The sequence below is a fragment of the Glandiceps talaboti genome, chromosome 9 (assembly GCF_964340395.1).
Source record: "Glandiceps talaboti chromosome 9, keGlaTala1.1, whole genome shotgun sequence".
NCBI classification, from domain to species: domain Eukaryota; kingdom Metazoa; phylum Hemichordata; class Enteropneusta; family Spengelidae; genus Glandiceps; species Glandiceps talaboti.
In genome coordinates this window covers 17214627-17239843 of record NC_135557.1, presented here as the reverse complement: position 1 = coordinate 17239843, position 25217 = coordinate 17214627, and the positions used below count along the sequence as shown (strand labels likewise).

General features: G+C 35.2%; 1 long non-coding RNA gene across 1 annotated transcript in view; it reads right to left on the bottom strand.

The window, feature by feature from the left end:
- Positions 1 to 429: 429 nt before the first annotated feature.
- LOC144440517 (uncharacterized) overlaps positions 430 to 25217 on the bottom strand; it is a 100169-nt gene continuing 75381 nt past the window's right edge. The window contains exons 4-5 of the long non-coding RNA XR_013481208.1: positions 18829 to 18933; positions 430 to 492 (exon numbers count right to left, since the gene is read on the bottom strand). This is a non-coding gene — a long non-coding RNA (uncharacterized LOC144440517). The remainder of the gene's footprint in view (positions 493 to 18828; positions 18934 to 25217) is intronic.

Genomic DNA, 25217 nt, shown 5'->3' with positions numbered 1-25217 from the left:
ATCCAGACTGAGCATGCTCAGATGCAAAGGACTGTGGGATTATCTGTAGTTATCATAATACCTAATCTGGAGCTACTGATAAAATAAACCTTCCACAATGGTCAGGGTAACTATGAATTGATTATTTATGGTTACAAACAATGTATCAACAATGTTTACAATACTAATTGATAAGTATTTATTATCACATTTCCCATGATGCAACATTCAATATGGCGGGTTTGCAAGTTACCTATTATATAACCTTTTATTAGTTCTACTGGTAAAAGAACATGTCCCTGAACTGCTGTGTTTTGTAGTAACTGTTGTAATATGCTTTAGCGCCTACGTGTTCATGAAATAGCGAGAATAGGGAATCGGTGGTGAAAGGGTTAAGACTTTTTTTGTTTAGAATATTTCCATCTGGGATTAATATCAGAGTATTGACTCACCTTTTACTGCACCTACAATACACTGGAGTAAGAACACGATTCTTCAATAAATTGGAAACTCCTGTAAGACAGAAAGAGATCAAAAATACAGATCAGTTACGTGATGTTTGAATACTTGACTAGTTGGTGAAATACATGTAATTACTGTACAACCAAATCAGACTTCTATTAGGCAGTACCTTGTCACTTGATTCATGGTTTTCTCAGACAGACTAGATTTCTGACAGGTTGATGTGAGCTATGTTGTTTTAGAGAGATGAAATATCATGAATGTGTCACTGGTAGCTTGGATACTTCTGCAAACAATGACCATGTTCAGAATATTTTGATCATCTTTGATCATCATACCGTTACCACATTTTGTTTTCAACATTTTAGAAGTTGACCATATATGGCAATAGCCATATTTGGACATGGTGCCAAATTTGCTTTTACTTTTGGAATTTTGGTAGATGACCATATTTGGGTATATCCATATTTGGACATGTGCCAAATTTGCCTTTTCTTTTTGCAAATTTTAGCAGATATGTTTACATTTGGGTATTATTACCATATAAGAGAATATCTAAACAATGGTGCCACATATTTCATTTATCTTTGTTAGCTTTAAAACATGACTATATGTGGAATACTTTAAAAAAATATTAAGAACATACAGCGAATTTCTGAAATGCTACAGTCCTTTACAAAACAGCAAGATCACATCAAAAGTATTTATCATACTCTCAATATGCACTTCAAATTTGACAATTACTACTTCTGAGAAGCAGCTGTAAGTTTGAATTTTATACGGACATGTAAAGTTAGAAACATTACATCCACAAAACAAACCTCTCAAAAGCTACAGTCCTTTACAGAACAGAGAAATCACGCAAAAAGTATTTATTTTACTCTCAATGTACACTAAACTTTGACAACCACTACTTCTGAGGAGCAGCTGTAAATATAACTTTTAATAGATACCATTGACACAGAAATACAAGTATCAATTATCTTGGACAAACTATTTGATAAGTGACTCTTGAAACGTTATATTGCATTTTAGACGTCAAACTCACAAACAACTATCTATAATGTATGATATTTTACAAAGACACCTGTTCAATTTTTATCCCTCGCTGTAAATCATTAACATCCAAATCAAATAGATTAATTGTATTCTGTGGAATCATCCATTAATATTTTATTTTAATGTTTTTGTTGCTTGTGACCACATTGCATGGAATGGTGCATTAATATTTTATTTTAATGTTTTTGTTGCTTGTGACCACATTGCATGGAGTGAAGCATTCATAATTCATTTTAATGTTTTTTGACTAAATTTTGAATGATTCAAAATTCCAAGTGGTGAAAGAACTATTTTGTGACACAATTTTGAAATAGACTTAAATTTGACTTGTGGCGACGGAAAGTTAACTTTACAGGAAATGGGAATCATTAACACTTTATCACTCATCATTTTACAAATTTCATAAATCCATAGGAATTGCCAGGAGCAAACTACGTTATTTCCAGGATTTCAAAGGATTTCCAGGTAGGACTGCTGTTTCCTTTTTCCTACGAAGGTTTCCTGACAAGTATGTCCCAGCCAGACTCCAGCTCTCATTCCTGTCTCAGAAAGTCATGATTTTGATGTCAATATTATCCAATCAGACTCCAGCTCTCATGCCTGTCTCATAAAGTCATACTGATGTCCTATCCAATCAGACTCCAGCTCTCATGCCTGACTCAGAAAGTCATGATTTTGATTTCAATATCCAATCAGACTGCAGCTCTCATGCCTGACTCAGAAAGTCATGATTTTGATGTCAATATCCAATCAGACTCCAGCTCTCATGCCTGTCTTAGAAAGTCATACTTCTGATGTCAATATCCAATCAGACTCCAGCTCTCATTCTTCCTTGAAGAAAGTCGTGATTTTAGCATGCATGCCTAACACCTGCTCCAATGACATTTAACGATTTGTTTTCAGGTTCTTGCAATATGTTTTATTTAAACTCTAATAAAACCACAATCAGAAGTAGGAAATAACTTTGGGACGTACAAATATATTTTATGAACAGAATAAAAAATGTCTTGTCTAAAAAAAAAGAAACATGCCAAAAACATTCTTCTAAAAATTTGATTTAAAGGGATATATTTTTGTTCAAATATTTTGATGGGAAAGAGGTGTAGTCTGCAGTTCAAATATTTTAAAACCTGGTGAAGCCTTAGTTTGTAGTTCAAATAGCATGTAACCTTAGCCATGCCCTGAGAATACACCGATGTACTGTCCAGTTTATTAAGTAACAATCCAAAAAGTTATGTCACATAAACTTCTGAAATCCATTTAAAAAAATAAATATTTCATTATATTTTTGGCGGGAAAGTGAAGCCTTAGTTTGTAGTTCAAATAGCATGTAACCTTAGCCATGTCCTGAGTACACACCGATGTGCTCTCCTGTTTATTAAGTAACAATCCAAAAAGTTATTCCACATAAACTTCTGAAATCCATTTTTTTTTTTAAAGATAAATTTTCGTTGTATTTTTTGGCGGGAAAGTGAAGCCTTAGTTTGTAGTTCATGTAATCTTAGCCATGCCCTGAGTACAAAACGATGTGCTGTCCTTGTTTATACTTCTACCAAGTAGAATGAAATGAGAGAAGTGAGTCTACATGATACCTCTACTGAGACCATGATGGCGCGACCTTCTGACCTACTTGGTTATGATACAGGAAAGATAGTCCCAAATAACCGGAAGCAACAACAGATTCCATTCTTCGCATAATCAAAACCATCATGTAACTTACAAGTGTACATAGTATACACGGCCTAATTCCCAACACACACATATCTGTACATCAACACAGTCTCAATATCATTTCAAGTTTGTGGTGAATGTGGATACATATAGTTTTATTTTCTCCCTCAACAAATATTGGCTACATGCCTTCTTTAATGCCCTGTGTTGTGTTCTCCCTGAAAAGGGTAACAGAGAAAATGTGCTCTCTTGTACTTTCTGTGTTCTCTCTGAACAAGGGAACAGGGGAAATGAGCCCTCTTGTAATTTCTACGTACTACCTGAACAAGGTAACAGGGGAAATGAGCCCTCTTGTACTTTCTGTGTTCTCTCTGAACAAGGTAACAGGGGAAATGAGCCCTCTTGTAATTTCTATGTTCTCTCTCAACAAGGTAACAGGGGTATTGGGCCCTCTTATAATATCTATGCTCTACCTGAACAAGGTAACTGGGGAAATGAGCCCTCTTGTACTTTCTGTGTTCTCTCTCAACAAGGTAACAAGGGTATTGGGCCCTCTTGTAATTTCTATGTTTTCTCTCAACAAGGCAACAGGGATACTGGGCCCTCTTGGAATTTCTGTGTTCTCCCTGAACAAGGTAACACAGATACAACTGGGCCCTCTTGTAATTCTGTGTTCTCTCTGAACAAGGTACATGTAACAGGGGAAATGAGCCCTCTTGTACTTTCTGTGCTCTCTCGACTGAACAAGCTAACAGGGGATCTGAGCCCCTTGTAATATCTATTTTTTCTCTGTATAAGATAGTAGTGGACAATGAACCCTCAATGTTGCCTGTGATCAAGGTAACAAGGAAAATATGTTTTCTCCTATTAATTAGGGGCTAGGTGCCCTCATTATTTTGATGTGTCCTTGAACAAGGTTTGGATAGTAAGTACCCTCTTCTAAAATCTACAGTTTGTTCTCTCTAAAGCCAGCAGGAGTTACAAGAAATTCATACACATTTGGAAAAAGTTTATTTACCAAGAGAAATGTGGTATATATTACATCAACTTGACGGTGGTTTAATTCATATGCATTCATTATGTCTGCAACTTGGGTAGCATCTTTTCTTTTTCAGGATTCGGTAAGGAATTTAAAACCTTCAGACCATATCTTTTCAGACCTTTTTAGTGGAAGTCTCCAAGGACATTATAATGTATTAAAATCACTGGCAACAACCTCTACTATTACTCCAAGGAACCATTTCACACTTGTAACCAATTTATGAATTTAAAGTCAAGTAGTTACTATCACCAATTATGTTTACAAAAGGACTGCTGCAGTTCTTTCATTTTGTTGTTTCTTAAACTGATCAGAAAGACAGTAGATTTAGACAAACACAAAACAGATTGGGTGTATTTTCCAGACATGATTTATCTTGAATACCTACTCAGCTGGCAACTTAGTGGAACAATTGCTTTGTCTGTTACAAAAGATTCCATTGGCTGTGAAAGGGTTTTTGTGATCAGCTGAACCAATTAAATCAAATGAGACAAGAGAGAGGTATAAAGCGTTGCAAGGACTACTTCTGCACAAGTCCACTGAGAATTCTACTTTAGTAAGACTAGTAAATGAGTATGAAAACAGCAGACAGTCAAATTATTCATTTACAATGACCTTCTTTTGGACATTTTTACAACTGTGCCCTATACATTTAACAACAGACATGGGATGCACACAACACACGATACACCTGTTAAGGCCATATTTCTTTCCCTGCTGACATTACACTGATTAGATCCTTAAAGGGACATGTTTCAATCCCAGAATCCCCTGGATACATTAATATTTCTTAGTCCCTTAAATTATGCAAATATATACAAATTCATAGTAATATTCCACCAAACAGCATACGGTACGCAAATATGTATTAAATATTTAATCACCTCAACCAAGCAGCAGGCAATATGCAAATATATGTAAATATTTAATCACCTCAACCAACCAGCAGGCAATATGCAAATATATGTAAATATTTAATAACCTCAATCAACCAGAAGGCAATATGCAAATATATGTAAATATTTAATCATCTCAACCAAGCAGCAGGCAATATGCAAATATCTATACATATTTAATAACCTCAACCAACCAGCAGGCAATATGCAAATATATGTAAATATTTAATCACCTCAACCGAGCAGCAGGCAATATGCAAATTTATATTTTTTTATCAGCTAATCACTCACTATATTTCCTTAAATTTGGATTGTTCAATATAAATACGCCATAATCTCTATGTTGAAATCAGACTCTTCAAGACATAATACTGACGTCCTTCAAAATGCACATTATCATGTCTTCTCAGATTATACGGATTTTACTTATTAACTATATTATTATCTAGTGGTTTCCCTGTGGTATTCCTGAGAGCCTTTTTTTAATAGGATGGTAAATTTATGCAAAGTAAAATTAAATTACTAGTAATCAGCTTTTTTTGTAAGACTTGTTATAATAGCAGCAGTTTCACTGATTTAATCTCTACATAATACTTATCATTGAAAGACCATGTACAGATGTTTGACTAGATGCCAGCACAAACATGAATGTCTTTTTTTGTGGGTCTAGAACAATATCACCAAGGCCAAATAAAAAATAGTGGGTTCCAATAACCTGACCAACCCTAGTTTAATCAAATAAAACCCCGACCCTAAACATTTTTACATGCAAAAAGATAAAATGGTAACAATTTATATCTATTTCTGTGTACTAACACTACCTTCATACCTTTGCCTCATCTGTGGTCACTTTTCAAAAATAATATTCCAGAGAGAAACCAGGTCTTTTTAGTTAGTAACAGTACAGTCTGCATAACATGTTCATCTACATACCATATAATTGTCTTCATTTAATTCTTTTACACCTCATCAAACTCTCTCAGAAGTATTGCGACCGACGAGTATCTTATCTTGGAGTCGAAGTAATTTAAAAAAAATTTAAAGTAAAATAAAATAAAATTCCAACCTACCTACCTATTTTCTGAAGTCAAGTTATTTTCTGAAGTCAAGTTATCGGAAACGCACTTTTTTTCAAACTTTGCTTAAGGGCAGTAATTAAGTAAAATGTCTCAGTTTCCCAGTCATTACCAGAGTTCTCTGCCAGTGTTTTTGCCAAGGGCACTAAATAAAATCTACCTACCAAGTTTCCTAGTCATTTAACTCTGTGTTTTAACTAAGGGCACTATAAGTAGGTACGAGCTACCTGAGCTCCAAAATCATTTTACAACAATCATGAATCAAGCTAAACAATATGAACCACATCAAAGTTTACACCTAAGCACAGCTAGAGTACATGATTCCCCCTTTCTGTTACTGTGGTTCCCCATACTTACATGTCATAGTAATCACTGTACAAGTGAGTGGTCCATGGCACATAGACTTAGTAATAGTAAGTACTAGACACCATATCTACATTATCAAATATATATATATATATATATATATATATATATATATATATATATATATATATATATATATATATATATATATATATATATAGACTGTAGACCGTGTAGTGTATTAAACCTGATCTAGCTGCAACTGGGACATTTTTCCATCAAATAACCGTAGATTTATTCACTAAAAATTGGTGAATTACTTACAAACATTGCATGTTATTTAGTGGTCAATATTATCTACAGGTAGTGTAGTGGCAAGACTAAATCCTGAGTGAGAGCTTAGTTTTGAATATATCACCGTTAAGATTGCAGTGTGTTAATAGACCAATTGAAATCAACAACAAATAAATGACGGTAAAATAGTTCACTTGGATATAAAATCTGATTACCGAGTCTTTAGGTCAAAGTTCAGTCTTTCTGTTGACCCCCAACAAATTGAGAAACTTGAACACAAGTCACCAAAACAGGTTGCACCAGCAATTGATGCCATAACATAGCATAAACAGCTAGCCAAGTGTGTCCCTTGTAAGCCCTCACGTTGTCTCCAAACCTGATACAGTTACACTGCCTAGGGGCTGTATTTATTCAGTGTTACTATTTCCTAGCACAGGACGTACACAATTACGTACGCCCAAGTAAACCGATCTGACCTCTAACTACTGTCAGATCAACTCTATATCAAAACTCTTCTCCCTTTCAGCATGAACATCAGTACGACATAACTACAATAGTCTTGAAGCTGCAGTCTTGTCCAAACATGTCTACAAACAAAATACAGATGAAAACTTGCTCTACCAATGCAGCTTTGCAACAAAACTGTCATGCTGCTGCCCATCAAACACTGAAAACAACTGCAAACTCAAGCAACAAAAACATACTACCCAAACCACATCTCAACATACTGCTTCACAAATAGAAATCGCATATTCCTTCAAAAACCATAGCCAAAACAGCCATACAAACATCAAATTTTGACTGTATGGTTTATAATTAACCCGGAGACTCCCACATTCCTTCAAAAATACAGTCTGGCTCACACATTAACAAAAACATCCATACCAATACCTTGACTGAATATTTCACAAATATGTTCTCTTTCACATTTCCACAAAACTAAAACATCGATAAAAAGACGTCCTTACCCTCATCTCTGCTGAACTCTTTATAGAGCAAACAGTTCACAAGTCAAACAGCTCCGAGACCAACACTTATTAGTCGTGTTCCACCAAGACATTTTATTTTGCCTGTCAACCTTGTCTACTATTTCACCACACATGGTTTTACAATTCATACAGAAGGCCATATGTTGAATCCCAGCGGACAGAAACTGTTACACTGCTAAGTACAGCAATAGGGAGGACTGTTGTGGAATACCAATAAACCTATACCTATGTTAACACTAAAGGTTACATTCTTCAAAGTTGCCATATGGATGAGGATTTGAAATATATTTTAGATTTTTAATTTATAAAACTAATTTATCATGGCTTCCTACTTGTAACATCAATATAAAACAACATAAACCAAGTTTGTGTTTGTAACTTAATATATTGTAAAAAGCTAAAATATGTGTAAAAAGTTTGTTATTGTATTTTTTTTATGTAGGAAGCCATTATAACATTGTTTTATAAATTAAATCCAAATTAAATACCAAATCTTCATACTTACAGCCACTTTAAAGGTCCCCCAGTTTCAAATTTTAGGAATGGATTTTATAAAGATGAAGTGGTTTTTGCTTCAGCTGCTACAAATAGACTGTAACATAATGTTAGTGTTTATTTAAAAGTTTGGTGGATTGAAAACTATCGCTGTAATGAAAATTTCTACTTACAGAGTCAAAAATTGGAAGTGAATACTAGTCCCATCTTGTCAGCGTCCTCAGATGTTTACTACAGTGGGGTATTGTCATGTCTTTCAGAAGACTACAGTGTCATTTCCATAAATATTAACAGTAGGTATATTTATACAGTCCCTTCCACAATAGTTGTCATCATCAAAGTGCTGTTTAACCCTGGCATAGACATATACATGTATTGGCACAATGCCCTATAAATATAACTTTTTCAACTAACTCCCTGGGAAGGATAAGATCCATTGCAGCCTCTGTATTAAAGCTCATAGCTAGCCCAGATAATTGTCTTGTTGTTACCATCTCAAGAACTTGTCATTAACATAAGCAACTACCGTCCTGCCAAGTCCTCAATTATACAATGATAAATGTTGAAATTTGTGGTGTCAACTCTGAACAACGCAACAAGCAAGTTATCCCAATTCAGAATACTCAGATATTTGACTACATTTGGATAACTTGCATTATAACTTAGATAACTTTTGTTACATTTTGGATAACTTATGCTACAATTTAGATACAAATTGTGTTATCATTTAAATAACTTGTGATACAATGTAACATAATTTGCTCTTCAGTCTGAATAACCTGTCAATGAGTTAAAATCAAATGCAATTTGTGCTACAGTTTGAATGTACATTGTATATGTGTTAAAATGTAGATAACTTGAGATACAATTTAATAACTAGAGCCACAGTTTGAATACACATGAGTTATAAAGTAGGTAACTTGTGTTACAGAGTGGTTAACTTGTGAAACAATGTAATAACTTGTGTTACAATTTAGATAACTTGTGCTACAGTGTATCACATTGATACTGTAGACAGGAAGTCACATAAGAACTTTGTAACAATGTAACAACTTTAAACTTAGCTATAAATACACCCAAACGCCATCCAATAAATTGAAAACGTGATTACATTACTGAAATGCCTTAATAGAAAATCGTACTTAATAGAAAATCGTAGTCATTCAGACGATTACAAGTTAAATACATTATAGTATATCGAAGTAGAAATTAAGATGATAAAGTAAGAATAGTCACAGATCAGCATGGGTTCCATGCGCCATGGTTATTTTCATCTATTTTGTACTTATTTTTATTAACAGTCTTATCAAAAACATAATTACTAATTAGTTTATCTTTCAAAGTAGTTATAAGAGTTGCACTTTTGTGATATACTTTAAAGATGTAAGCCGACAGTTGTTGTAGATAAGGTTAAGAGTTCAACACTATTTGCTTATGTAATTTACATAAAAAGTTGAGTGTCCCATCACATTGCATTGCATTACAGTACAGTACAGCAAGTTTAATTTAAGTGCATGACATCACATTGCATTCCATTACAGCAAGTTTAATTTAAGTGCATGACATCACATTGCATTACATTACAGCAAGTTTAATTGCATGACATTTCATAACATCACATTACATTATATTACCTTACCATACGTTACATTACATTACATTACCATACATTACAATACATTATAATACATTACATATGTTACCATACGTTACAATACATTACATTACATTACATTACTTAACCTTACCTTACTATGCGTTACAATACAATACATTACATTACTATAGTATGCATTACATTACATTACTTAATCTTACCTTAATACTATGTGTTACATTACATTACATTACATTACATTACATTACATTACATTACTTAACCTTACGTCACATTAGTGTTACTGCAAGTTCAATCAGTCACATCATATCCAATCAAGGCTAAGGCTTGCAAACCAAACTAACAGAAAGGGGAAATCTGATAAAACTGGCATAGTTAAATGTCATGATATCTTGTTCTATTAACTTTGACGAGGAAGCCAATATATAATACTTAGATTAAACCCCTATATCATTGCCAAAGCTGGTCTATATCTCTAAAACATATTTGATATTTGGTAATCTCATCCCTGCCTACCATATACGTCATACCCTATCAATCTTTATCTGAAATCAACCATCACATATCCCCTGTGACTTTGTCTAGCTATACACTACTTTGGTCTTTGGCCTAACAACAAAAAATAGTTCGGTTCCCCCACCAAGTTTTTAACATGGACCCTACAATTTTTTTTTTATGTCTAGTTGTGATTTACATTTGAGATAAACATGCCATACAACTGTACATATCCAGTATAAATCCTATCTCATTTCATCTCACCTCACCACCCCCTCCCCCTCATTGAACCTACATTTTGAGAATCTATTCATCCTTATTAAATCCCCTCTGTCTCTCCCCCTCTATCCATCCCTGCCTCCCCTTTTTTGACTGAATATTCTAGCCAAAGACAACAATAGAGGCTGCTATGCAATAAACCAAGTCTACAAATCAATCCCTGGGACAGCGTTGTTCCTATTTAATCCTAGAAATGGTCATATTTAATCTTTCCCATGAAAATTGTAAGAACCTAGAAAGGTGAATAACTCCCAGTTGTGGAGTGCTATCATCAGATACATGAGACATTGTGTGTGTTTTGGATGCCACCATTGATTTCCAGTTTGAAGTGCCCACTTAAGTTTAAGTAAACCGATACACTTCATTAGCAAATATATCAACCAATTTTATCTGCAAGTCTAACCCATGACCCCATGTACCGATGTGGGCCATATGACTTGTCAGATAAACTATTTCAAGAATGCAGCATCTGACAACAGTCTGATATGCATTATACCATGCATGAACCAAGTTGAACAAAATATATGCAATATACTCTAGTCGCTCTATGACACAACAGTGCACGTCTATGTCACAACAGTGCACATCTATGTCACAACAGTGCACGTCTATGTCAACAGTGTGCACGTCTATGTCACAACAGTGCACATCTATCAAGTACATGTCTATGTCACAACAGTGCACACCTATGTCACAACAGTGCACGTCTATGTCAACAGTGCACGTCTATGTCAACAGTGCACGTCTATGTCACAACAGTGCACGCCTATGTCACAACAGTGTATGTCTATGTCACAACAACTTGTGTCTACGGCACTGGTTCTGCTGAGTTCAAAATACGAGTCAAAACATTCATAATTGCCATTACTTTTCCCATTTTTTTCTTCCATATTACTGGTGCTGGTATAATTATGTTATTCCTCAATATTTGCCTTCATTGAGCTGCAAAATACTCGTGACCTAGGGGTTGTCATTAGAGTCCACAGACTCATAGTGGCAAAGGCCCCTTGGATCACTCGTATTTTCCTTGGCATTACACACACATCTATCTGTTAAAAAATGTAGTCACTTACACCATGGCATAACACTTAAATCTATTTGTTAAAAACGTAGTCATTTACACTACAGCATAATACATACTAGCTGTGGATGTATATGAGACGAGGTTCGACACGTCTTCCCTCTAGGACAGGGAAGACGTGTTGAACCTCGTAGCACATACATCCACAGCTAAACACATGTGTATTTGTTGAAAACGTAGTCACTTAACCGTGGTTTAATTTCATCAGCATGAGCTTAAGATGAGACCACATATCTATTCAGACTAATTAGCAAGTTCACTATCTTGTCATCTTAATTGTCGCCAGCAGTGACTGACAAAGATACCGACATCTGATTGAAATAATTAAGAATCAGACCAGCAGAACTTATCTGTAATTAAGTAACCATGTCACTTAATTTGTAACCAATCAATCAATTATGTATGCAAATAAGCACTACATTGATACCATCCAATCAATTCTTACAACATAAATATATACAAACATATATCACTAGCTATGGGTATTATGATAACAATCTACTTATTAAACCACTTAATTAATTATGTAAAGAAATAATCCTAGAACTGATAGTGTCTTGATGAGAGTTGAAGTGTTATATAAACAATCTATTTGTCAAATGCAAACAATTCAATACACCAGCTATTGCATAAGAACAAATGCAGTGGAGTAGAATGTGATTTACAGGCAGGTCTAGTACTAGTACTAGTAGTAGAATTAAAATTTAGATTTGAAAAAAAAAAGTTATCTAGCTGAGCTGTGGAAAAGTTGGTCCTGAATAAATGAAGAATTCTTATGATTTCACTGGCCAGATAACATTAATACATCTAGATTGAATGCTGGTCTGTAGTGTATATTAAGTATATAAGCAGGATCGAATGCTGGTCTGTAAATTAAGTATCAGAGGTTACCGGAAGTTTAGAATATGGAAATGTAGGCAAGGTTAATGGATATCTCATCCCCCACCCTCACCCCACCCATATGTTCCAATCAATACTTGAATCTGTGCACGTTTTACCAGATTCTCCCCCTTAATCTGGGGTTCCTCATCAATATTTTGAAGTCTATGCAAAGTTTACCAGCTTCTCCCCTTCCCCCCCCCCCACCTTCCAAGTTCTAATTGTTTATTGAGTTCCAATAGATGTAACATCTCAAAAGACAACAATAATTTTCTTGACAAAATTATGAATTTTTCATTCCATGAATTGTGTCATGCTCAAGTTGATTTGCATAATAGCTATAAAACCACTTCTCATTCCACTAATGTCTCATGCCTCAGTTCATTTGCATAATAGTGATACAATAGTGATACAATCTCTTCTCATTCCACCAATCATGTCTCATACTTAATTTCATTTGCATAATAGTGATACAATCTCTTCTCATTCCACCAATCACGTCGCATGCTTAAAGTTCATTTGCATAATAGTGATACAATCTCTTCTCATTCCACCAATCATGTCTCATTCCTAAGTTCATGTGCATAATAGTGATATGAGCCTTCAAGTGACGTACATGTTCATGAAACATGCCATGGTATTGTGACAGCACAAGGCTAGGAAAGGAAGAAAGAAAGTACATCTACATCTGCAGCTCAGCATGCAAATGGGACCAAGTTGTTAGCAGGCAACAAGGGACTAGCCAGACAAACAGTAACAAATGACCTGAGAGAGACCGTAAATATTTCACTATGCTATCGGTATCACAAGTAGACATCTGTACACTCGCAATGATCACATCGTCAACACTAACTGCTATTTTGATAATTCCACTTTTATCATTTCTCAGAAACAACGTAACACATTAATCGTCATAGTAACTAGTGACATTGTCATAGTAACAAATGGTTGTCTGATTGTACAGGCACTTTAAGGTTGAAGTAAAGTAGGGACAAGATAATGCTTGGTTGTGATTTGTTCACGTTATAAAGTGTTATTAAACTTTATGTCCACAAGCAACAAAGACACTAAAGATAGAAATTTGAAGCCAGAAGTACGTTTTAAATAATGAGGCCACTGGAACAAGGTTAGGAATCTGGTGAAGTAATCAGTTGTGTACAAGGACAGATTCTTGTCTTTCTCATTAAAATCACTCCTTGAGATTAATCTCACCATCTTGAAGTCAGTGATGACGATAACAAGGAAAGTTTGATTTCTTAAAATCTTTCCTACTTTGGCAATTTACCAACATCAAACTAGCTTCTCTCATCGGCTGATTAGACTTTTGCTAAAAATGTTATATTTTTAACTTTGATTCAAAGAACTTAAATGTTAGCCCACCAATACCCCATCAGACATTAACACTGAGTTGGCCTAAGAATACCCCCATTAGGCACCATCAATCACCAGAGTACCACCATATGCCACACTACAATGTGATAGTCAAATTTACTAGCCATGCTACTCAGATAAAGAAGTTGACATAACCCATCACCCTCTCTCTATTCTTATCCACTACTTATACAGTTAATTCTTACATCTAGAGTAGTAGTAGTAGTAGTGCACTACAGCTCATCTTAGAAATCAGTTTTTTCCATCAATCCTGACAACTTTTGCCTGGGATTATTGATTCATTCTTACCAACCATTTAGCAAAGTTTCATGTTGACTCAACAAAATGCAGTACCAATAACAATATTCATTGGCGGTGCCTCTACTACAGTGCCATACAGTAGCCTGTGGTTTAATGAAGCTGATTGCTATATATTATATAGTGTATTAAGAAGTGCAGAACAGTGGCCACTTGAGGTCAATGATATAAATCTAGTCTATCTTAGGGAGTCTAATCCTCTTTCTATCCCTTTAATAACTCTAACTCTAATGGTAAACTCCCTAACTTGATACAAATGTGTACACTTAGTCTAGATTGTTCATCTGGTTTATCTTAGGGGGTCTACTTAGTTCTATCCAATACTCTACCTTAGCCATAACTCCCTAGTTCAGTGCAAATTAATTTCTATACTGTACCATCCGTTCATTGCACTACTTGCTTGCCTTTTCTCATATTTTACCCAAAATTCATTACTTCTTTTACCCACAGTGCAAAGCAATGTGTCATTGAACTGGACTGGTTGGAAAATAGAAGTTTTCAGAGATTACTTTGTGATGAAATTAGAATGTCATTCCCGAAATTGTAATAAAATTGAGATAGTCACTAAGTTTGTTTTAAGAGAATGTGTTCAACGGGATAAATTGATGGTGAAAATGAGAAAGCTAAATTAGCAGTGAAAGTAAATGATTTGTGAGTAAATCTCGTCTCTCTATGCATGAGGAGTTTTCAATAGTGGTGTAATGACTAAAGTAAACAGTAGGAAATAAATACAATAAGAATCTGTTACAGTTGGTAGATTATTTGTACTACATGATACCCTGGGATATCTTACATCACTTCATGTACCCTACGTTTTATGCAGAGTAGTCTAGAGGCAATCCATGGCTTCATCACTTCATGTACCCTACGTTTTATGCAGAGTAGTCTAGAGGCAATCCATGGCTTCAAACAACTGTCTTGGAAGCCATAGATAATATGTAGACGAGTAGTCTGCATGCCAAAGTGGTTTCTAAGTGGAGGTGTAAAGGGTAACGATACTGTATAGGAACTAGACTATGTGAGTGGAGGTGTAAATGGTAACGATACTGTATAGGAACTAGACTATGTACATGTGAGTGGAGGTGTAAATGGTAACGATACTGTATAGGAACTAGACTATGTGAGTGGAGATGTAAATGGTAACGATACTGTATAGGAACTAGACTGTGTGAGTGGAGGTGTAAATGGTAACGATACTGTATAGGAACTAGACTATGTGAGTGGAGGTGTAAATGGTAACGATACTGTATAGGAACTAGACTATGTACATGTGAGTGGAGGTGTAAATGGTAGCGATACTGTATAGGAACTAGACTATGTGAGTGAAGGTGTAAATGGTAACGATACTGTATAGGAACTAGACTATGTACATGTGAGTGGAGGTGTAAATGGTAACGATACTGTATAGGAACTAGACTGTGAGTGGAGGTGTAAATGGTAACGATACTGTATAGGAACTAGACTGTGAGTGGAGGTGTAAATGGTAACGATACTGTATAGGAACTAGACTATGTGAGTGGAGGTGTAAATGGTAATGATACTGTATAGGAACTAGACTATGTGAGTGGAGGTGTAAATGGTAACGATACTGTATAGGAACTAGACTATGTGAGTGGAGGTGTAAATAGTAACGATACTGTATAGGAACTAGACTATGTGAGTGGAGGTGTAAATGGTAACGATACTGTATAGGAACTAGACTATGTGAGTGGAGGTGTAAATGGTAATGATGCTGTATTGGAACTAGACTATGTGAGTGGAGGTGTAAATGGTAACGATACTGTATAGGAACTAGACTATGTACATGTGAGTGGAGGTGTAAATGGTAAAGATACTGTATAGGAACTAGACTATGTGAGTGGAGGTGTAAATGGTAACGATACTGTATAGGAACTAGACTATGTGAGTGGAGGTGTAAATGGTAACGATACTGTATAGGAACTAGACTGTGTGATTGGAGGTGTAAATAGTAACGATACTGTATAGGAACTAGACTATGTGAGTGGAGGTGTAAATGGTAACGATACTGTATAGGAACTAGACTATGTGAGTGGAGATGTAAATGGTAACGATACTGTATAGGAACTAGACTGTGTGATTGGAGGTGTAAATCATAATGATACCGTATCGGAACTAGACTATAAGTGGAGGTGTAAATCGTAAAATGATACTGTATAGGAACTAGACTATGTGAGTGGAGGTGTAAATGGTAATGATACTGTATAGGAACTAGACTATGTGAGTAGAGGTGTAAATGGTAATGATACTGTATAGGAACTAGACTGTGAGTGGAGGTGTAAATGGTAATGATACTGTATAGGAACTAGACTGTGAGTGAAGGTGTAAATGGTAATGATACTGTATAGGAACTAGACTGTGTGAGTGGAGGTGTAAATGGTAATGATACTGTATAGGAACTAGACTGTGAGTGGAGGTGTAAATGGTAACGATATTGTATAGGAACTAGACTATGTGAGTGGAGGTGTAAATGGTAATGATACTGTATAGGAACTAGACTATGTGAGTGGAGGTGTAAATGGTAACGATACTGTACAGGAACTACAACTAGTGCAGTGCTACCCTGTACAATTATTCCTTACATGGAATGAAATGGGATAAGAGTGGAGAAACCTTTGTGACAAGCTTTGACAGAACATCAACAGAGAACAGCCGAGTTAACATTCTGTGAAAAGGGGTAGAATATGTAGCAACTTTTGTAACAAGTTTTCTAAAGATAATTGAAAGTGAAGAGACTGGACTTGTAAACAACCAATCTGAATGTTGTTTTAACAAATTACTTCCAACCGACTTAGTAAGCTCCTTTTGTTGTCATGCTATTGTTTGACAAAAAGGTGTTATATCACAGTATGTTAGAGTGTCTGTGAACATCTCAAATACACATGTCAACAAGTATTGGAAGAGTCACTCCCTTGTCAACAACATACTGGAAAGAGTCACTCCCTTGTTGACAAAGTATTGGGGAAAAGTCAGTCTCAAAATACACATGTACACAACATATTGATATTAAATAGTCATTCTCGTTGGCATGTATGACATCCTAAATTCTACCAACAGGCTGAGCTCAATAGACCTTAAGTTAGAGTCGATACAGAATACTTTACTTTTTTGGGGAGAAATAAAAGTCAGTAATTTTTGGACTTGTTTTCACAGCAAATACTTCCTTGTCAATAACTATGTTGGTAAGAGTCACGCTAGTCGTATGTCAGGCACCTTTTATTCTACAAACAGGTGGTCTTAATACTGAAAGTCAAGACAAAACTTGTTTGATCTAACTACACACTTGTCAACAACTTCTTGATAACAGCCACTCTCTTTGGTGTGCTTGGCATTTTAAATTGTACAAACAGACAACTTAAAAGTCAAACAGTACTGTTTCCACAGCCTATTAGTAGTAAATACTCACTTTCAACATACACGGTCAACAACATATTTGGAAGAGTCACTCCCTTTGGTGTGTCTGGCATCTTAATTTGACAAAAAAAATCACCTAAAAGTCAACACAGTACATTGTTGACAACTAGAAGTCAATAGTGTACTTTACTTGGCACTTTTTTGACAGCTTAGATGTCAACACAGTACATTTTTGACAGCCTAAATGTCGATGTGGTACTTTTTTCAGCACTTTTTTTTTAACAGCTTAGATGTCAACACAGTACATTTTTTGACAACTTAAAAGTTGATGTAGCCTGTTTTTATCACTTTTTTGACAGTCTTGCAGTCAACACAGCACATTTTGACAACAGTTAATATGGCACTTTTTTTCAGCACTTTTTTTACAGCCTAGAAGTGAACACACCACATTTTTGATGACTAAATGTTGATATGGCCTGTTTTCATAGCAAATACTCTGATGGCACTGATATGTTTGTAGAGCTATGTCCATAACAATTGTGTTGTGTTTTAGTTTCAGATCACAGTGTTTATAAAGTAAGGGCAGTCACAAGTAGATAAATATCCCCCAGGTTTATTATGTTACCACGGTTACTATGTTTTCCTTGACTAAAATACAGTTCAGCATTCTGAATGTTCAGTACATTTTAACAGACTTTCACCGCGTTACCAGGATTTTACAAATGTCTTGGCTTCTCATCCAAAATATGGCAGCCAAGAGACTTGACTCTCTGATTTGACGTCTTGACTGTTCTGGTGAAGAACGTTGTCAAGTCAACTCTTGATGCTAAAACCATGGGATCATTCAACAGTACAATATACTTACTTTGGACTGGTAAATTTGAAATAAATGCGACATTTCGATCCGTCTAATACAGACCTTAATCACGCAATATTTCGATCATTCAGCGTTAATGTTTATCTACATCGGATCATTCTCTTTTTGGTGTTCCCCTATACATATCTCTTACTATGTAGAGACTCGCAAGAAATCTCAGTTTTTCTCATTTTGACTCACAACAACAAACTTTGGCTATCATTAGATGGCACACTGGCCTTGACTTCTTAAAACTATTTTTTTTTCAAAGGTATTGAAAATAAATTATCTACCTGCTTTGTAGTTTCCAAAACTGGACTTCAAGCTTCTCACTCAAAGTTTTATCTCGTTTTCTGTCCTGTCAGCTCACTCTTCAGTTATATCCACAGATTTCCAAACTGTAACAAAAAAGTCAAAACAACAATCAGATATGCTAATTTCAATTGACACATTTATGTATCCCATAATACTAACCCCAAAAGATGGCCAACTAACCCTTCCTGAAGCTATTTGTTATCTATGAGCTCATTGGATAGATAATGATAGATTTATGCATAACATTATAACCTTTCCACTGATTGGCTGATATATGTGACACATCAGATCAATTCACTATCTGTTCCAACTTAACCAAACTGACATATTTCTGTGTACTTGTCCTAACTACTTACACATGCTTGGTACAGTAAAAGTTGAGAGTGACTGTACGAATTATTAATAAAGTCAACTTGACACATGCCAAACAACATGTTGCTGATTTCAGTGGCTGGTAAAGTGAGACATTATTAAATGAATACCAGGAGATATCCAATCCCTAGCTAATGAAAAACATGGAAATAGTACAGTCTTTTCCCATATGAACAAAATCCAGCACAAACACTTCCGGAGACTTATTCCCGTGAGAGTATACCATGCTGGAATAACCCATCCTAGGTTCCTACATCAGGTATAAACCCAATATCAATCCTAGACAATACAGTGTTCCCTTTACAATAAATTACTTTTATTTACGAGGTAGACAAACACAAATATACAACTTTGGTAAAAATTCATAAATTTAAAGAAATGGAATTTATAATTTAATGTCTTCTTTGTGATTGAAGTTTTGTGAGTGACAAGTGTATTTTATTTAATTTGTTCGTAATTTTTTTCATGTGTATTGTGTATTTTCTCTTTATTCAAAAATAAACACAAAATTTTCTTTTTTAAAAAGATTACAAAATTAATGAGAGTCTTTGGGCTCAAGAGGGGTAAATTGGGTTTGGCACCCTTGTTATTTTGTTAGTGAGAGAGTCTTTGGGCTCAAGAGGGCTAAATTGGGGGTTGGCACCCTTGTTACCTTGTTAATGAAGACCACTGTTATACAAACATTTAATAGAAGCTTTCCACCCCTCTAAATTCATACCCTTTGAATAAACAATTTAATGTTGTCAAGAACACAGCACCTCCTCCTTATCACAGCATCCTTAACATCCTTCATCTATCACCATAGCAACACATCTATCACCTATCACCATAGCAATACCACAATTCATCTTCATGTTCCTACCACTGTATTCCAACCCCATAAGTCAGGTCAATGGAATCCAGTAAAGACATTTCATACAACTGTTTCTAATTATGTTTTTATTTCCTGACAATGTTAGCCTCAAAGGCCTTTCCAGTCTGTTAGACATGTCTTTGTGTGCCAACAATTTACTGTCGCCGCAGTAACAATTTTAAGTCATCTGGTTTACTTGCTCGAGAAATATTCTGGTTTGTAGGAATTTATCGCCACAAAATTGTTATACTCCTTGTCGGCTACAAACTTTATGCAGGCTTGCTACCACTGAAGAGTCATAAGCTGACTTAAGTTTATGTATATGTTGTAAAAGGTTAAATTGTTTGCAGTGTAGCTGAAGGAACCTGTAGGCTGTGCAAATTCTATCCACTGAAGTGTATCATGACAGAACCCCATGACATGTGAGTGTAAGTGTAGCGTACTCAGGGTATCTACATTAGTGCTTGCAATGTTCTCTGCAGTCGTACTTTAACTAGTGTAGCGAGTAAAATGTGACAGAAGCACCGCAAGTACGAGTACGAATACTCCCCCCCACCCACACCACCCAGTACTGACATTTGCAAGCATATGGCAAGGGGTTCTGTTCTTCTTACATGTTAACACCAAATCAGCAAAATTGTGCTAAAAATCATTCTCTGCAATTATGCAAATTTGCAATTTTATATACATGTACAAGGAATGACTGAACACTCATTTGCATATCATTTGCATGCAGGTATGCAATATTTTCGGTATTGCAATACAGTGTAAATACCACTAGTATGCACACATGCATGTGCACATGCATGCACATGCGCGCACACACACACACACACACACACATACACACACACACACACACCAGTGTAAGTAATCAATGGTACATACATATATGTAACCACTACTTGCTGCTGGCAGAACTAATACCTAAAACCAGTGTGTCCTCTAAGCCAATTTGACATGCCACTGTTGCACACAATTCCGAGTGACACACCAAAATTTGGTGTTCCCCTACATTGTATCTCTTACTACGTAGTGACACACAAGAACTCCCAATTTTTATCATTTTGCCCCACAACATCAAAATTTGGCTATCACTAGAGGGCACACTGCCTAGTACCTAGGCTCAACATGAACGACTGAGTGATATAATTAAGTTTGTCTATACTAAAATATTGGGAGGGGGAGATATCATACCATCACCTGTATGAAAAACACTAACAGGTGAACACTAAGCACCATACTAGCAGTTGGGAATTTTTTTTTAAATTGGTCATGTTACTAGAACTAATTATTATCATTTCAATACACATATATGAAAACCAAGAAAAACAAGAAAACAGCTTAGTATTTATTGACTAGATAAAATATTATCTCAAGTTATCCCATGCCTCTTTAACTTCAAGACATTCTTTCAGTTAGTTGGCAAGAAAGTTGTTTATCCGGTGATAACTTTTCTCCAAATTAAAATCAGCTGCTAATTTAGCTAGCATACTGGTTTTTTTTTTGCAGTGAGTTACGGTGAGAGAACACGCGGGTCAATCAGGCATCAAATATGAGTATGCGAGAAAGGAGAATTTACTAGACAGATGTTCTGAATTGTACACATCCTGTCAACTTGGTGGAATTTGTAATAGAGACATTCCATCTATTGCATCACTGACGTCTTAGTTCACAAATAATTGCAGGAAACAACCGACTAACCTCAGAAAAAATGCTACAAATATGCTACAGTATTTTCAATTATGTATATATTTCATGTCCGTTTCATCAAATGTGTATTGATTTGACCTGGTTTGACCTAATATGACCTTTGACCTATGACGAACTACATGAAATCGTTCAGTCACTATGAACAGTCATATTTGTGCATAAAAAATTAAGGATAATTTTTCACATGTTGGCTCCACCTAATGTTGGCGCGATTTTGACTAAGGTGTACTTAAAGCCAGATCACGTTTGTACATTTGTATTTTGGTATTGTAAGTACCTTAACTATCAACTCTATAAATGCAAAAGTTGTTCCATATTTTGACAAATTTTTACCCTAGTTCAGTTATAACCACATCACTTTGTAAACATGTTTATGTGTCATAGCCACTTAATTTTGTAAATATGCCTTTATTATTGGTAGTTACTCGGCATGTACCAGTGAAAGTGATTCCATATTTGACGAGTTTTTTTACCCCAGTTTTCGTTACTTTTGTAAACTTGTTTTATGTCTCAATAACCACTTTAATTTCATAAATATACCTTCATTATCGGTAGTTAAGTCATAATTTACCAGAGAAAGTGATTCTATGGTTACACTGATTTATTTTGGCGCAAAAATTGTTACAGCTTAATAAAATATATATAGATACAAAAATCACACATTTACAGTAGTTTGAAAGGTTTTAGCTTATTTTGAAGTTTTACAAAATTCCTGTAAGTGTTGTGCAATCTAGTAAAAGATACAAAGTGAGTGAAAACGAATTTAACGCCCTCAGTTTGGATGGAATACTTGCCTATCTTGCTACCATTTTGGTATGTTTTGCATCAGTTTGTATTGATAATAGTCAAACATTGTCCTTGGAAAAAGTTTCTGCGGTTGATCCACAGTAGCATCATGATTCTACATTGGACGAGAGGAATGTTTGTGCAGACATCAACATTTTTATAGATGTCGTACATACTGATACAAATAACATATTTCAAATATTCACTAAATTTTATTTTGATGCAAAGAATTCTTTAGGATGCATTCCAAGGTACACTATGTTGCTGATCTTAAAAAAAATATTCAAGTTGTCAAAAATTGACTAAAAATGGATAAATTCTGTTTACATATTTTTTTGAGTGCAATGTTTTTTATATTGACTTATATTGACTCAACAGAACAATTTTCTACCAGAATATGAAAAAGACATTCTAGCTGTCAAAAAATTACTGAAAATGGATAAGTTCTGTTTACAAAATTTTTTTGAGTGCAATGTTCTTTACACTGACTCAACAGACCAACTTTACATTGATCACTGTAAAAAAATATTGACTGTCAAAAATTTACTGAAAATGGAGAAGTTCTGCTTACAAATTTTTTGAGTGCAGTATTCTTTACACTGACTCAACAGACCAAATTTATAGTAGTGTAAAAAAAATTCTGTCAAAAAATGACTGAAAATGGAGTTCTTGTTTAACAAATTATTTGTGAGTGCAGTCTTCTTTAAAATTACCTCACACAACAACTTTGCACAAGTGTTTTCTTGTAACATTCCAACCAACTGCTTGTCACTATCACTCTATTCAGTAATCCATAGTCCAAGTTAATTTTCCCATCTAACAACCCTGTATCCTGAACTGGACTCTGTTACATCTCCCCTAGACTCCATGTTAATGGTAAACAGACTAGCATAGGAGAGTGGGAACCCGCTGTGCTGTCCCAGTAAATTAGGGCGATGGAACACAGCTCATTTACATCATAACTTTTCCAATTTTGTTTGCCTTGCAGGTTTCAACATTGGTAAGATGACCTTTGACCTTAGCAATGGCTCAACACTAGCCCACATTGGCAATTCTATATTCTGTGTGCCTTGCAGGTTTCCATACGAGTAAGTTGACCCTTGACCCCAAAGTTAACTATCAACTTCAAAGACTTCACATTATATAATAAGTTATAAGTTGAGACTTCCTTCTTGCCATGACCTCTGCTGACCTTTAAAGTTAATACTCATTTGCATATCAAACTCTGTCACCTGTTGTCTGAAGTGGAAAATAACCATAATGTAATGTTGTTGCTAGTATTTTATCTCAAGGCCGATATTAAACATTTCTAAGTTAGTATGTTCCACAAGAAATAGACACATCTTCATTTTTATCAACAAGTTTTGAACCAATATTTCACAATTTTTCTAAAGAATTTTCGTTTTTAAAAGTCCTTAACTTTCTTCACTGCCTTAATTGCAGATAAAAACAGCAAATTTTTCATCATAAAATTTTGTCCAAAAATTGCACTTTTTGCTTATGCTTGCCTTTATATGTTCTCGGAACTTCCAATCTTCTTCATTGCCATCAATGCAGAAAATGAAAACAATCTTGAATCAGCAGATTTTGACGTAAAATTACTGTGTTTTTCTTGTTGAACCATTAGAGGCTATACAGTTTTTATAGTAGGTACAAATGTATTGAGTTCCCTGGGGAGCTTTGACCAGCTCTTCTTGACACACTCTTCACCAAATGTACAGGAAACTGTCAATTTTATCACATTTCAATTTCTCGGTTCCCAGGGTTCTAAAACTTTAGCTGGGAAACACGGATGTAATTAGAACGGATAGCAGTGTCTCAACCTGGCAATTCACACCATGATAAACACTCTTACTGACATTTCTGTGGTTTGTACTTAGCTCTGATACGTTCACTATCTATTATCTCACCCAGAATGGACTTCCTTCCTTCCCTGGAAATACTCCATACAAAGTTTGCCAATTCAAAATAAGGTGAAATCAGAATCAACACATAACATCAGTGTAGAAATCACAATCTCAGATACAATATTAAATAGATAACACTGAATGATGACTTGTCATCTCAAAATAAATACTATAAACGTAGATACTTTCACCACTAAGAAATTTTTTTGCAATTTTACAGTCTTCAATTTGTTCTCAAAGACTAATTTTATACTAATTACCAGACTGGTACATTGTGTTTATGCATCAAGAAGGCATTTCAGTTACACTTATTTATGCGTTGTTTTACAGTAAAATAAGCAGAGAGTCTTTTCCAGGTTTAGAGTGTACAATCTAACGATATCTGCAGTTCTGCAATGATATGATATGTTCTCTATTTACCTTCTACAAGGGAACAGACTTCCTTCCTTTCCAGCAAATATTCCATATAAAGTTCAGGATTCAAACAGTAAAATAAGCAGCGTCCACGTTTACAGTATACAATGTTAGAAAAATCTAACAATATTTCATGATATGTTGTTTATTTACCATCTACAAGGGAACAGACTTCCTTCCTTTCCTGTCAATATTCCATATTAAGTTCAGGATTCAAACTATGGCGGATACATGGCTTGAAATCTACAAACATACTTGGCCTAGAAACCAGACTTCCAATAGGCTAGGTAGACCCGGTCTTGAAACTCACAATACAATGTAG